We start from the raw sequence: 16,681 nt of genomic DNA on the forward strand, positions 1-16,681 counted from the left end.
GGGTCTTCCTTTGCTTCGCAAACGTTAGTGGCACTTACTTTTTTCACTAACGTTTGCGCTTCCCTTTCCTTCCACGTTAGTTCCCACGTTAATGTAACTAACGTGGAAGCTAACGTGGGTCTTCTTTTGCTTCGCTAGCGTTATTGCCACTCACTTTTGCCAATAACGCTGCTCCTTCTTCAAAGTTAATGCCATTAACTTTCTCACTAACGTTGGGGCTTCTCTTTTCTTCCATGTTAGTGCCCACGTTAGTGGAGCTAACGGGGTCGCTAACGTGGGTCTTCTTGCCCTTCGCTAACGTTAGTGGCGTTAACGTTCTCACTAACTTTCCAAGCTTTCCTTCCTTCCACTTTAATGGCCACGTTAGTGGCACTAACGTAGCCACTAACGTGGCACTTCTCTGCTTCTTGTTACCTGAAATGAATCAAACAAAGTACATCAAAGTCTTGCTCTTAATCATGAGATCATGCATCATCCATTTTATCATTCAATTCATGCTTAATTCTCATGAAATCATTCAAAATTCACAATGTTTGCTTGAATCATGGTATGAATGCATTTTCAACCAAACACTTGCTTATTTCCTAAGAAAATGCATGAAACCAACCTAAAGCATACAAAAAATGGCTAGTAAAACTAGCCAAGATGCCCTGGCATCAGTGGGTAATAAAGGAAAGCATAGTAAATGTGTAAGAATAATAAATCTACCAACTACCAATTGCAAGAAAAGTAAATCAACAATTCAAATCATCAATAAAAGAAACATCAAATATCAAATTTCATTAAAAGAGATCTAAATCCAATATGAGCATCCATGAACATAAAAGAGAGCATAAAAAGGAAATTAACACTACAAACCATGAAAATCAAAGAGTAGAAACAAGAATTCACAAAGGAAATGAGATGAAATCATGAAATTGGACCTAGATCTAAGATGGAAATATCCTAAGAACCCTAATTCTAGAGAGAAGAGGGAGCTTCTCTCTCTAGAAACTAACCTACATGATGCTGAGTTACAAACAATTGCTCCCCCCTTTGCTAGGACATCAATTCTGCATGAAATACACTCAGAAACAAGTTGGATTTGGGCCTGGGCAGCTCAGAAATTGCCCCCAGCATTTTGCCTTTAAAAGGGTCACGCGCGAGTATCCGCGCCTACGCGCCATGTGCGCGTGCGCATCGATTGGCTATTTCTTCATCCGTGCATACGCATCATGTACGCGTGTGGTGCACGAAATTGTGATCATCAATAATGGAGCCAAAGACTTGGTGCTCTCAAATGTGAATCACATTTTGTCACAATTCCGCACAACTAACCAGTAAGTGCACTGGGTCGTCCAAGTAATACCTTACGTGACTAATGGTCGATCCCACGGAGACTGTCGGCTTGAAGCAAGCTATGGTCACCTTGTAAATCTCAGTCAGACGAATTCAGATGGTGATGGAGAAATGAATAATTAAAAGATAAATAAAACATAAAATAAAGATAGAGATACTTATGTAATTCTTTGGTTGGAATTTCAGATAAGCGTATGAAGATGCTTTGTTCCCCCTGAACCTCTGCTTTCCTATTGCCTTCTTCCAATCATTCATACTCCTTTCCATGGCAAGCTTTATGTTGGGCATCTCCGTTGTCAATGGCTACTTCCCGTCCTCTCAGTGAAAACATTCTAAATGCGCTGTCACCGCACGGCTAATCATCTGTTGGTTCTCGTTCATGTTGGAATAGGATCCATTGATCCTTTTGCGTCTGTCACACGCCCAACAATCACGAGTTTGAAGCTCGTCACAGTCATCTCTTCCCAGATCCTACTTAGAATACCACAGACAAGGTTTAGACATTCCGGATCTCAGGAATGGCCGCCAATAATTCTAGCCTATACCACGAAGGTTCCAATCTTAGATTAGAAACCCAAGAGATACGCATGCAAGCCATTGCTAGTAGAACAGAGGTGGTTGTCAGGCACATGTTCATAGGTGAGAATGATGATGAGTGTCACGGATCATCACATTCATCAAGTTGAAGAACGAATGAATATCTTGGAGAAGAAATAGACTTGAGTTGAATAGAAAAACAATAGTACTTTGTATTAATTCATGAAGAACAGCAGAGCTCCACACCTTACTTTATGGTGTGTAGAAACTCCACCGTTGAAAATACATAAGAACAAGGTCTAGGCATGGCCGAATGGCCAGCCTTCAAACGTGTCTAAGATAGCATAAGACTTATCCCCCCCTCCACCGATTAAAATACAATAGTATAAGGTCCTATTTATAGAGAACTAGTAGCCTAGGATTTACAGAAATCAGTAATTAATGCAAAAATCTTTTTCCGGGCCCACTTGGTGTGTGCTTGGGCTGAGCATTGAAGCTTCCATGTGTAGAGACTTTTCTTGGAGTTAATCGCCAGCTTTTGTGCCAGTTTTGGAGTTAAACGCCATAATTCTTGAGCTGACTTGGAACGCCTGTTTGGGCCATCAAATCTTGGGCAAAGTATGGACTATTATATATTGCTGGAAAGCCCAAGATGTCTACTTTCCAACGCAGTTAAGAGCTCGCCAATTGGACTTCTGTAACTCCAGAAAATCCACTTTAAGTGCAGGGAGTTCAGAATCCAACAGCATCTGCAGTCCTTTTTCAGCCTGTGAATCAGATTTTTGCTCAGGTCCCTCAATTTCAGCCAGAAAATACCTGAAACCACAAAAAAATACACAAACTCATAGTAAAGTCCAGAAGAGTGATTTTTAAATAAAAACTAATAAAAATATAATAAAAACTAATTAAAATATACTAAAAACATACTAAAAACAATGCCAAAAAGCGTATAAATTATCCGCTCATCACAACACCAAACTTAAATTGTTGCTTGTCCCCAAGCAACTGAAAATCAAATAGGATAAAAGGAAGAGAATATACAATGAATTCCAAAAACATCTATGAAGATCAGTATTAATTAGATGAGCGGGGCTTTTAGCTCTTTGCTTCTGAACAGTTTTGGCATCTCACTTTATTCCTTGAAGTTCAGAATGATTGGCATCTATAGGAACTCAGGATCCAGATAGTGTTATTGATTCTCCTAGTTAAGTATGTTGATTCTTGAACACAGCTACTTTATGAGTCTTGGCCGTGGCCCTAAGCACTTTGTTTTCCAGTATTACTACCGGATACATAAATGCCACAGACACATAACTGGGTGAACCTTTTCAGATTGTGACTCACCTTTGCTAGAGTCCCCAATTAGAGGTGTCCGGGGTTCTTAAGCACACTCTTCTTTTTGCTTTGGACCTCGACTTTAACCGCTCAGTCTCAAGTTTTTACTTGACACCTTCACGCCACAATCACATGGTTAGGGACACCTTGGTTTAGCCGCTTAGGCCAGGATTTTATTCCTGTGGGCCCTCCTATCCACTGATGCTCAAAGCCTTGGATCCTTTTTATCACCCTTGCCTTTTGGTTTAAAGGGGTATTGGCTTTTTCTGCTTGCTTTTCTTTTCTTTTTTCTTTTCTCTCTTTTTTCTTTTTTTTTTCTTTTTTTTTCCGCATATATCCTTTTTCTGCAAGCTTTTCACTGCTTTTTCTTACTTCAAGAATCAATTTTATGATTTTTCAGATTATCAAATAACATTTCTCCTTTTCCCATCATTCTTTCAAGAGCCAATAATTTTAACATTCATAAGCAATCAAATTCAAAAATATGCACTGTTCAAGCATTCATTCAGAAGAACAATAGTATTGCCACCACATCAAAATAATTAAACTGTTTTAAAATTTGAAATTCATGCACTTCTTTTTCTTTTTCAATTAAAAACATTTTTCATTAAAGAAAGGTGATGGATTCATTTTCATAGCTTTAAGGAATAGACACTTAGACACTAATGATCATGTAATAAAGACACAAACATAAATAACATAAGCATAAAAATTCAAAAAACAGGAAAATAAAGAACAAGGAAATTAAAGAACGGGTCCACCTTAGTGATGGCGGCTTGTTCTTCCTCTTGAAGATCTTATGGAGTGCTTGAGCTCCTCAATGTCTCTTCCTTGCCTTTTTTGTTCCTCTCTCATGGTTCTTTGGTCTTCTCTAATTTCATGGAGGAGGATGGAATGCTCTTGGTGCTCCACCCTTAGTTGTCCCATGTTGGAACTTAATTCTCCTAGGGAGGTATTGATTTGCTCCCAATAGTTTTGTGAAGGAAAATGCATCCCTTGAGGCATCTCAGGGATTTCATGATGAGGAGTTTCCTCATGCTCTTGGTGAGGTTCTCTCACTTGCTCCATCCTTTTCTTAGTGATGGGCTTGTCCTCATCAATGAGGATGTCTTCCTCTATGTCAATTCCAACTGAATTGCAGAGGTGACAAATGAGATGAGGGAAGGCTAACATTGCCACAGTGGAGGACTTGTCCGCCACCTTGTAGAGTTCTTGGGATATAACCTCATGAACTTCTACTTCCTCTCTAATCATGATGCTATGAATCATGATAGCCCGGTCTATAGTAACTTCAGATCGGTTGCTAGTAGGAATGATTGAATGTTGGATGAACTCCAACTATCCCCTAGCCACGGCCTTGAGGTCATGCCTTCTTAGTTAAACTTTTCTCTTGAATCACTCTTCCATTGAGCGCCCTCTTCACAGATGTCCATGAGGACTTGGTCCAACCTTTGATCAAAGTTGACCCTTCTAGTGTATGGGTGTGCATCTCCTTGCATCATAGGCAAATTGAATGCCAACCTTACATTTTCCGGACTAAAGTCTAAGTATTTCCCTCGAACCATTGTAAGCCAATTCTTGGGGTCCGGGTTCACACTTTGATGATGGTTCTTGGTGATCCATGCATTGGCATAGAACTCTTGAACCATTAAGATTCCGACTTGTTGAATGGGTTTGGTGAGAAATTCCCAACCTCTTCTTTGGATCTCATGTCGGATCTCCGGATATTCACCCTTTTTGAGCTTAAAAGGGACCTCGGGGATCACCTTCTTCTTGGCCACAACTTCATAGAAGTGGTCTTGATGTACCCTTGAGAGGAATCTCTCCATCTCCCATGACTCGGAGGTGGAAGCTTTTGCCTTCCCTTTCCTCTTTCTAGAGGTTTCTACGGCCTTTGGTGCCATAAATGGTTATGGAAAAACAAAAAGCTTTAGCTTTTACCACACCAAACTTAGAAGGTTGCTCGTCCTCGAGCAAAAGAAGAAAGAAGAGAATAGAAGAAGAAGAAATAGAGGAGATGGAGGGGGCTTTGTGTTTCGTCCAAGGGGGATGGGTAGTGTGTATGTTGTGTGAAAATGAAGGAGTGAAGATGGGTTTATATAGGAGTGGAGAGGGGGGTATGGTTCGGCCATTATGGGTGGGATTGGGTGGGAAAGTCGTTTGAATTTGAATGGTGAGGTAGGTGGGGTTTTATGAAGGATGGATGTGAGTGGTGAAGAGAATGGTGGGATTTGATAGGTGAGGGGTTTTTGGGGAAGAGGTATTGAGGTGATTGGTGAATGGGTGAAGAAGAGAGAGAGAGGTGGGGTAGGTGGGGATCCTGTGGGGTCCACAGATCCTGAGGTGTCAAAGATTTCTCATTCCTGCACCATGTGGCGTGCAAAAACGCCCTTTGCTGCCAATCCTGGCGTTAAACGCCAGGCTGCTACCCATTTTTGGCGTTTAACACCAGCTTCTTGCCCATTCCTGGCGTTAAACGCCAGTCTGGTGCCCATTTCTGGTGTTAAACGCCCAGAATGGTGCTAGACTGGACGTTTAATGCCCATTCTGCTACCCTTACTGGCGTTTAAACGCCAGTAAGTTTCTCCTCCAGGGTGTTCTATTTTTAATTCTGTTTTTCATTCTGTTTTTACTTTTTCAATTGTTTTTGTGACTTCACATGATCATCAACCTACAGAAAACATAAAATAACAAAAGAAAATAGAAATTTAACATAGATAGTTAAAGATTGGGTTGCCTCCCAACAAGCGCTTCTTTAATGTCAATAGCTTGACATTGGCTCTCATGGAGACTCACAGATGTTTAGAGCAGTGTTGGAACCTCCCAACACCAAACTTAGAGTTTGAATGTGGGGGTTCAACACCAAACTTAAAGTTTGGTTGTGGCCTCCCAACACCAAACTTAGAGTTTAACTGTGGGGGCTCTGTTTGACTCTGTATTGAGAGAAGCTCTTCATGCTTCCTCTCCATGGTGACAGAGGGATATCCTTGAGCTTTAAACACAAGGGAGTCTCCATTCACTTGAATGATCAATTCTCCTCTGTCAACATCAATCACAGCTTTGGTTGTGGCTAGGAAGGGTCTGCCAAGGATGATGGATTCATCCATACACTTCCCAGTTTCTAGGATTATGAAATCAGCAGGGATGTAATGGTTTTCAACCTTTACCAAGACATCCTCTACAAGTCCATAAGCCTGTTTCTTTGAATTATCTGCCATCTCCAGTGAGATTCTTGCAGCTTGTACCTCAATGATCCCTAGCTTCTCCATTACAGAAAGAGGCATGAGGTTTATACTTGACCCTAGGTCACACAGAGCTTTCTCAAAGGTCATGGTGCCTATGGTACAAGGGATGGAGAATTTTCCAGGGTCTTGTCTCTTCATAGGTAATTTCTGCCTAGTCAAGTCATCCAGTTCTTTGATGAGCAATGGAGGTTCATCCTCCCAAGTCTCATTACCAAACAACTTGGCATTTAGCTTCATGATTGCTCCAAGGTACTTAGCAACTTTCTCTTCAGTAACATCTTCATCCTCTTCAGAGGAAGAATACTCATCAGAGCTCATGAATAGCAGAAGTAAATTCAATGGAATCTCTATGGTCTCAGTGTGAGCTTCAGATTCCCATGGTTCCTCATGAGGGAACTCCTTGGAGGACAGTGGACGTCCAGTGAGGTCTTCCTCAGTGGAGATCACTGCCTCTTCCTCCTCTCCAAGTTCGGCCGTGTGGGTCATGTTGATGGCCTTGCACTCTCCTTTTGGATTCTCTTCTGTATTGCTTGGAAGAGTACTAGGAGGGAGTTCAGTAACTTTCTTACTCAGCTGACCTACTTGTGCCTCCAAATTTCTGATGGAGGACCTTGTTTCAACCATGAAACTTTGAGTGGTTTTAATTAGATCAGCGACTACAATTGCTAAGTCAGAGTGGCTCTGCTTAGAATTCTCTGTTTGTTGCTGAGAAGATGATGGAAAAGGCTTGCTATTGCTAAACCTGTTTCTTCCACCATTATTGTTATTGAAGCCTTGTTGAGGCCTCTGTTGGTCCTTCTATGAGAGATTTGGATGATTTCTCCATGAAGGATTGTAAGTGTTTCCAAAGGAATCTCCCATGTAATTCACCTATTCCATTACTGGGTTCTCAGGATCGTAAGCTTCTTCTTTAAATGAAGCTTCTTTGGTACTGCCTGTTGCTGCTTGCATTCTAGATAGACTCTGAGAAATCATATTGACTTGTTGAGTCAATATTTTGTTCTGAGCCAGTATGGCATTCAGAGTATCAATCTCAAGAACTCCTTTCTTCTTATTTGTCCCGTTATTCACAGGATTCCTTTCAGAGGTGTACATGAATTGGTTATTTGCAACCATTTCAATGAGTTCCTAAGCTTCTGCAAGCGTCTTCTTCAGATGAAGAGATCCTCCAGCAGAGCTGTCTAATGACATTTTGGATAGTTCAGACAGACCATCATAGAAGATACCTATGATGCTCCATTCTGAAAGCATGTCAGAAGGACACCTTCTGATCAATTGCTTGTATCTTTCCCATGCTTCATGGAGGGATTCACCTTCCTTCTGTCTGAAGGTTTGGACTTCCACTCTAAGCTTGCTCAATTTTGGAGGTGGAAAGAACTTTGCCAAGAAGGCATTAACTAGCTTTTCCCAAGAGTTCAGGCTTTCTTTAGGTTGTGAATCCAACCATGTTCTAGCTCTGTCTCTTACAGCAAAGGAAAAAAGCATAAGCTTGTAGACCTCGGGATCAACCCCATTGGTCTTGACAGTGTCATAGATTTGCATGAATTCAGCTAAGAACTGATGAGGATCTTCCAATGGAAGTCCATGAAACTTGCAATTTTGTTGCATTAGAGAAACTAATTGAGGCTTAAGCTCAAAGTTGTTTGCTCCAATAGCAGGGATTGAGATGCTTTTCCCATAGAAGTCAGGAGTAGGTGTAGTAAAGTCACCAAGCACCTTCCTTGCATTGTTGGCATTGTTGTTTTCGGCTGCCATGGTTTCGTCTTCCTTGAAAAGCTCTGTTAAGCCCTCTAAAGAGAATTGTGCTTTAGCTTCTCTTAGCTTTCACTTCAAGGTCCTTTCAGGTTCAGGATCAGCTTGAACAAGTATGCCTTTATCTTTGTTCCTGATCATATGAAAGAGAAGAGAACAAGAAAGTAGGGAATCCTCTATGTCACAGTATAGAGATTCCTTGAGGTGTCAGAGGAAAAAAGAATAGAAGGAGGAGGTAGATGGAAGAATATTCGAACATATAAAGAAGGAGGGAGTTCGAATTATACCTTGAGGAGGAGTGTTAGTCCTTTAAATAGAAGGATGTGAGAAGAGGGGAAGAATTTTCGAAAATAAATTAAAAAGATTTTGAAATAATAAAAAGAAATTTGAAAATTTGATTGAGATTTTCGAAAATTAAGATTGGGAAAGAAATTACGTGTTTTTTTGAAAAGATTTTGAAATTAGAAATTAAAAAGATATTATTGAAAATTAATTTTGAAAAAGATGTGATTGAAAAGATATGATTGAGAAGATATGATTGAAAATCAGACTAAAAAGAGAAAGTTTTAAAATTAAAGTTGATTACTTGACTAACAAGAAATTAGAAGATATGATTCTAGAATTAAAACTTTTGATCCTTTCTTAATAGGCAAGTAACAACTTGAAAATTTTGAAGTAAATCTTTAATTATAACAAGGATTTTCGAAAATTAAAAAAATGGAAAGAAATTGATTTTGAAGAGATATGATTGAAAAGATATGATTTGAAAAAGATTTGATTTTGAAAAATTATGAAAATTTGAAAAAGATTTGAATTGAAAACAAAATCTTCCCTCTAGTGTCATCCTGGCGTTAAATGCCTAGAATGGCATCCATTCTGGCGTTTAACGCCCAAAATGCTACCTTTTTGGGCGTTAAACGCACAGCCAGGTACCCTGGCTAGCGTTTAAATGCCAGTTTTCCTTCTTCACTGGGCATTTTGAACGCCCAGCTTTTTCTGTTTAATTCCTCTACTGAATGTTCTGAATCTTCAATTCTCTGTATTATTGACTTGAAAAGACATAGTTTTGAGAGTTTTTTTTTTTGAATTTTTCAATGATGAGAAACAATCAAAATACAATTAATCTTAGGAAACTCAAATCAAACAAACAATGCATGCAGGACACCAAACTTAAAAACTTTCATATAAGAGACACTAACAAATTGAGAATGCATATGAGAAACAACAAAACACACAAAACAAGAGAATTTAAAGATCAGAGCGATGAAATCATCAAGAACAACTTGAAGATTAATGAAGAACATAATGCATGTATTCGAAAAATGCAAGAAGAATAAAGACATGCAATTGACACCAAACATAAAAATTGATATTAGACTCAAACAAGAAACATAAAATATTTTTTTTATTTGTATGGTTTTATAAATTTTTTTGTGATTTTTCGAAAATTGAGTGGAAAAGAAAATAAAGGGGTTCAAAATTTTTAATAAGAGTTCCAGGAATCATTGCAATGCTAGTCTAAGACTCCGGTCCAGGAATTAGACATGGCTTACTAGCCAGCCAAGCTTTCAATGAAAGCTCTGGTCCAAAACACTAGACATGGCCAATGGCCAGCCAAGCTTTAGCAGATCATTGCTAATAATAGCAAAATTGATAGAAATCAACAAGCTCTTGTGATGATAAGTTGAAACCTCGATCCAATAAGATTAGACATGGCTTCACAGCCAACCAGACTTCAACAGATCATCATGAAACTCTATAATTCATTCTTAAAAATTTTGAAAAGTACCTAATCTAAACAACAAGATGAATCGCCAGTTGTCCAAACTCGAACAATCCCCGGCAACGGCGCCAAAAACTTGGTGCACGAAATTGTGATCATCAACAATGGCGCCAAAGACTTGGTGCTCGCAAACGTGAATCACACTTTGTCACAATTTCGCACAACTAACCAGCAAGTGCACTGGGTCGTCCAAGTAATACCTTACGTGAGTAAGGGTCGATCCCACGGAGACTGTCAGCTTGAAGCAAGCTATGGTCACCTTGTAAATCTCAGTCAGGCGAATTCAGATGGTGATGGAGAATTGATAATTAAAAGATAAATAAAACCTAAAATAAAGATAGAGATACTTATGTAATTCTTTGGTTGGAATTTCAGATAAGCGTATGAAGATGCTTTGTTCCCCCTGAACCTCTGCTTTCCTATTGCCTTCTTTCAATCATTCATACTCCTTTCCATGGTAAGCTTTATGTTGGGCATCACCGTTGTCAATGGCTACTTCCCGTCCTCTCAGTGAAAACGTTCCAAATGCTTTGTCACCACACGGCTAATCATCTGTCGGTTCTCAATCATGTTGGAATAGGATCCATTGATTCTTTTGCGTCTGTCACACGCCCAACAAATCGCGAGTTTGAAGCTCATCACAGTCAATAATTCTAGCCTATACCACGAAGGTTCCAATCTTAGATTAGAAACCCAAGAGATGCGCATGCAAGCCATTGCTAGTAGAACAGAGGTGGTTGTCAGGCACATGTTCATAGGTGAGAATGATGATGAGTGTCACGGATCATCACATTCATCAAGTTGAAGAATGAATGAATATCTTGGAGAAGAAATAGACTTGAGTTGAATAGAAAAACAATAGTACTTTGTATTAATTCATGAAGAAAAGCAGAGCTCCACACCTTAATCTATGGTGTTTAGAAACTCCACCGTTGAAAATACATAAGAACAAGGTCTTGGCATGGCCGAATGGCCAGCCTTCAAACGTGTCTAAGATAGCATAAGACTTATCCCCCCCCCCCGATTAAAATACAATAGTATAAGGTCCTATTTATAGAGAACTAGTAGCCTAGGGTTTACTGAAATCAGTAATTAATGCAGAAATCTTCTTCTGGGTCCACTTGGTGTGTGCTTGGGCTGAGCATTGAAGCTTCCATGTGTAGAGACTTTTCTTAGGGTTAAACGCCAGCTGTTGTGCCAGTTTGGGCGTTTAACTCCAGCTTTTGTGCAAGTTTTGGAGTTAAACGCCAGAATTCTTGAGCTGACTTGGAACGCCTGTTTGGGCCATCAAATCCTGGGCAAAGTATGGACTATTATATATTTCTGGAAAGCCCAAGATGTCAGCTTTCCAACGCAATTAAGAGCGTGCGAATTGGGCTTCTGTAGCTCCAGAATCCACTTTGAGTGCAGGGAGGTTAGAATCTAACAGCATCTGCAGTCCTTTTTCAGCCTCTGAATCAGATTTTTGCTCAGGTCCCTCAATTTCAGTCAGAAAATACCTGAAATCACAGAAAAACACACAAACTCATATTAAAGTCCAGAAGAGTTATTTTTAAATAAAAACAAATAAAAATATAATAAAAACTAATTAAAATATACTAAAAACATACTAAAAACAATGCCAAAAAGCATATAAATTATCCGCTCATCAGCGTGCGCGTCACTATGCGATGTCACTTCTGCGCGCGCGCCTTGTATGCTTGCGCGCCCATCGATGTATTTCCAATTCTTGTTTCCTCATGCATTCTCCACTTTGTATTCTTTTCTCCTCACTTCTTCCATCCAATACTTAGCTTATGAACCTGAAATCACTCAACAAACACATCAAGGCATCGAATGAAATTAAGGTGACTTAAAATCACCAATTTAGAGACCTACAAAGCATGTTTTTACACTTAAGCATAATTTAAGGGAGAATTACAAAATCATGCTATTTCATTGAATAAATGTGGAAAAATGTGATAAAATCCCCTTAAATAAGCACAAGATAAACCACAAAATTGGGGTTTATTAAATCTCTCCACACTTAAACTAAGCATGTCCTCATGCTAAAATTAAGAAAAAAGCAAAGGGATATCAACACGGTTTCAATGCAAACTAACTAAATGCAACCTATCCATATGCAATCTATCTACATGAATGCACCCACTTGGTCAAAATAAGTCAATTTCCAAGAATACATATACAAACACTAGGGCTAAGGCAATAGCAATCAAATCAACCCACAATTGAATTGAATCATTGAAAGATCTTACGAACTTGCAAGAAAAGATGATCATGGGTGGAAACATGTAATTGAGCGATCGAACCCTCACTGGATGTGTATCCGCTCTAGGCACTCAAGTGTTTGGGGTTGATTCACTCAATTCTCCCCTAATCATGTTTTCCAAGATTTGTTTTTCATCTAACAATCAACAATTATTTCATGCATGCATACAAATATCATGAGGTCTTTCCCATAGGTTGTAATGGGGTTAGGGTTAAGATAAGGATGCATATGGTCAAGTGGACTAGAATTCGAATCTTTGATTAACCTAAGCTTCCCACCTAACCTATATAACAACCTATACAATTCAAAGCTAATTTAACTACCCATTCTTCACTTTTTCACACACTCATGCATTCTATTTTTGGGTCACTACACATATGCATTGACTTTTATTGAGCTTTACTTAGGGCATTTTGTCTCTTTTTTATTATTTGTCTTTTTTTTCTTTTGATATATATATTTTTTCTTTATTTTGTATTATTTATTATTATTTTTTTTTCTTTTTGCAATAAAGTATATACAAAAGTATCAATGCATATGGTTTTACAATCAATGCATGGGCATGTATCCAATTCCCAAAAATTTGACAAAAATACAAAAATACACTTTCATCCCAACCAATGTTCCCAACTTTCCCAAACTTACATAATGAGCACTCTCACTAGCCTAAGCTAATCAAAGATCCAAACAAGGGACATTTATTGTTTTTTGCTTTAGGCTTGTAATGTACTAAAATTAAGAACAAGTGGGTTTAGCATAGGCTCAAAGTTGGTTAACAATGGAAGATAAAAGGTAGGCTATTTGGGTAAGTGAGCTATTAAAAACAATGGCCTCAATCATATAAGTGCATGTATACACAAAATAATGGACATATAGAATTAAACAAATCAAAGATTACATTCATAGAAAGAGAACAATGCACACAAGAATGAAAATAAGTGGTTATATGATGTAACCACACAATTAGGCTCAAATCTCACATGCTTGTGTTCTTAGCTCAAAAAATGATCCACAATATATATTTCAAGCAAGTTCAATTTTTTTTTTCAATTAATTGGGGTGCCCTATAGATAAAATCCTTGGAAAATATCATGATTTTGACTAAGCTTAATATATACATATGCAAGGCAACCAAAAAAAATCCTAAAAGACCTAAAAATGAAATGCAAAAGTGTTGGGATTAGAAACTTATTACCCAAAAATGCCGAGCGGTCGGACGACCTCCCCACACTTAAAAGTTTGCACCATCCTTGGTGCATCCAAAGATGAGCAAGGGGGTACGGCGACTTTCCTAGTTGCTATCTTCAGCTGGTAGGTCAACTGATGCTGCGTGTTCTTCTCCCACTTCTGTTTTTGCTTATGATGATTCATCCTGAACATAGAAAACAGGAGATAATAAGACAAGTAAATGCACAAGCAAGGAAGCATGGATTGTTGAAATGAGGTAAATCACTAGAATTGAGTGAGTGAATTAGTGTGACATTAATGAAAAATAAGTGTGTGGGTCCTAACTCGCATGCGGTTTAGAACTCACACCCTAGTATTTAGAAACCATGTCACAATTATACAAAAGAAGACACACATTTCACTCATTCTAGTGTGCTCGAAATACTTCAAAAGACTTGTAGGTTAAGTCAACCAAACAAGTAGTGAAGAGGCATGAAAGCATTCAAGCAATTAATCAAGCAATTGTGAAATTGGATATTGCATGGACATTGATTGATGTGTAGGTAGACTTAGTGAACAAAATGGTATATGAAACTCACACAACAATCAATAACACATATTAAAGTTGTTGCAACACCTAAGTGACATAGAGGTGAAACACATGGATGCTATGGAACTTAGGAAAAAGAAGAGAAAAGTGGAAATCAATCACATAGCAAGCATGGCCCACAAAGCTTTACAAAGCTCAAAAATATGTCACTAGGTAAGCTTTCGATCCAATTTTTCAACCACACAATTTCAATGCATGAAATAGGTGATATGAGTACGGGTAAATCATAAACAACTATCACCTAAAAAAATGCAATGATAATATACAATTGCCTAACAATGGATGATGAATGCATGGTTGCCAAAACATGTGATTCAAAAGAGTTAAGAAGCTTAAAGGCAATGTAACATATACTTGGTGTTCAAAAATGTTCAACATGAAAACTCAAAACCAAGTAATAAATTGTAACCTCAACAATTAAATCCAAGAATAAAAATTAAAAATAATGATGTTAAAATAACATCTCATCAATAATTAGTAGCAAGAAACAGTAAATAATATTAATAATCCAACACTTATAAAGAAAAATAGAAAACAAAATGAAAATGTACAAATTAAACAATTAACTAATTAACTAAAAGAAGTGGTAATGGATGGTGTTTGGTAGTGTTGGGTGATGATTGAGGGGTGGAAAGAGAAGAGAAGACGGAAAGAAATGGAAAGAAGAGAAGAAAAGAATGTGGGTGAAACAGGGCAATCCATGCGTGCGCGTCATGTGCGCGTAAGCGTAGATTGATGAAATGGAAGCGACGCACACGGGTGGCTGACGCGTACGCGTGCATGGCAAAGCAAAGAGTTGACGCGTACGCGCAAGGTACGCGTGTGCGTGCCTTGGGCACAAAGTTGGCACACTTCAGGCACAACTCTCGGGTGAATGTATGGAGGGGGAAACTTCTAATCCACGCGTACGCGTGAGTGACGCGTGCGCGTGGATGGTCGAAATTGCTTGGGGCACGCGTACGCGTGAGTGACGCATACGCGTGGGTTGGTGCCCTATTTTTCAAACTTTTTTCTATGTTTTTGCACCAAACCAAGCATTTCAAACCTCCAAACAACTACCAAAACACCACAAAACCTTATTTAACACACTAAACTACCAAACAAACTTAACAAATTAATCAAAACATGAAATTAAACCTATTTTACCAATATGTACAAAAGAGAAAAATGAAAGGATATTACCATGGTGGGGTGTCTCCCACCTAGCACTTTTGTTTATTGTCCTTAAGTTGGACATACGGGGAGCTATCCATCAAGGTGGCTTGTGCTTGAATCCATCCTTGAACATCCACCAATGCTTGGACTTTCATTGTGCTTCATCATTCAAAGTTAATAACTCCAAGCTTTGATGGAGTTCTTCACAAACCATGGGCTCCCAAAGTTGATTTTTCTTGTGTGGATCTGGGATCCCACACTTTGTTTTCACACCCGTCCTTGAGTTGATCATGGTGATTTCTTCCAGGTGGCAAGAGAGATGAATTCTCATGGAAGCACCAAACTATCCTCCTAGACCCATCCAATTGAGCACTAGTCCAAACTTTGCTCCTTGAAGCTTCAACCATAATGGGCCTAGACATACAACACCAACCACTAAACATCTTCCTTTTACGCTTGATTCCGCAAAGCGCCCTAAGTTGGCCATCCGTCCCAAGCAAACTAAATTCAAGTGGGAAAATAAAGCTAAGAGTTAGAAGTTTTACCCACTCAATGAGGATTAGATGACAACCTAGGTGGAGGAGTTCCCAATGATCTTGACAAGGCGCGCTCTACTCCCGTCCATCCTCTCCTAGAGGTTTCCACCACTTGGCAAGGTTCTTCAAACTTTACCTCTTGCAAAGCTTCCTCAAGTTCAAGTTCTTCTTCACCAATGTCCTCTAGCTCTTCCCCATCACTCAAATCATAAATAGGAGGTTGAGTAAAATCTACCTCATCATCAATTCCAAGTATAGTGGGGAAGGATTCCGCAAACTCAAAAGGATCATATGTTGATGCGGAATCATCATAAATAGGAGGGCCTATTGATTGGAACACTTCTTCCAATTCTTCAATCCATTGTGTCTTGGAGGTTGTGCACTCTCCTCCTCAACATCAACTTCAAACTCCATGGAAGAAGGCTCTTCAATTTGTGACTCCTCTATGTACTCAACATATCCTAAACATCCACCCACTACTTCCTTTTGTTCACTAATCTCTACCTCCTCCTTTTGTTGTACTTCTTGCTTTAACTCCTCTTTCTCACCATGGAGCTTCAAGTTCATTCCCTCACTAGGCTCCTTGATTGTTTCTCCACATTCAACAATGGGAGTACTTAGGATGCATGAGCTTAGGTGGGATGTTAGGTGACTCACGGCTCCTACAATGCTAGCCATCTTTGCTCTTGATTGTTTCTCAATTCTAACATGAGGGCTTCATCGGGAGGTGGTGGGGGAAGAGAGGGTTCATTATTTGAGGGAAGGTTGTTGTAATTGGAAGGTTGTTCATATTGGTGAAATTCTTGAGGTGGTGGGTGTGGACTTTGTGGTTCTTGGGAGTATTGGTGTTGGAATGGTGGTGGTTCTAGGTATGGTTGATATGGTGGTTGGTGTGGTGGATATGGGTTAGGGTCATATGGATGTGAATGGTGGTGTGTGAGTATGGTGGAGGAC

General features: G+C 39.1%; 1 non-coding gene across 1 annotated transcript; it reads left to right on the forward strand.

Annotated features, from left to right (window-relative positions):
* Nucleotides 1–7,700: 7,700 nt before the first annotated feature.
* On the forward strand, nt 7,701–7,808 carry LOC112773890 (small nucleolar RNA R71). The gene has a single exon (XR_003188414.1). It is a non-coding gene; the product is annotated as a small nucleolar RNA R71 (small nucleolar RNA).
* The last annotated feature ends 8,873 nt before the right edge of the window (nt 7,809–16,681 follow it).

This window comes from Arachis hypogaea, chromosome 18 (genome assembly GCF_003086295.3).
Source record: "Arachis hypogaea cultivar Tifrunner chromosome 18, arahy.Tifrunner.gnm2.J5K5, whole genome shotgun sequence".
Lineage (NCBI taxonomy): Eukaryota > Viridiplantae > Streptophyta > Magnoliopsida > Fabales > Fabaceae > Arachis > Arachis hypogaea.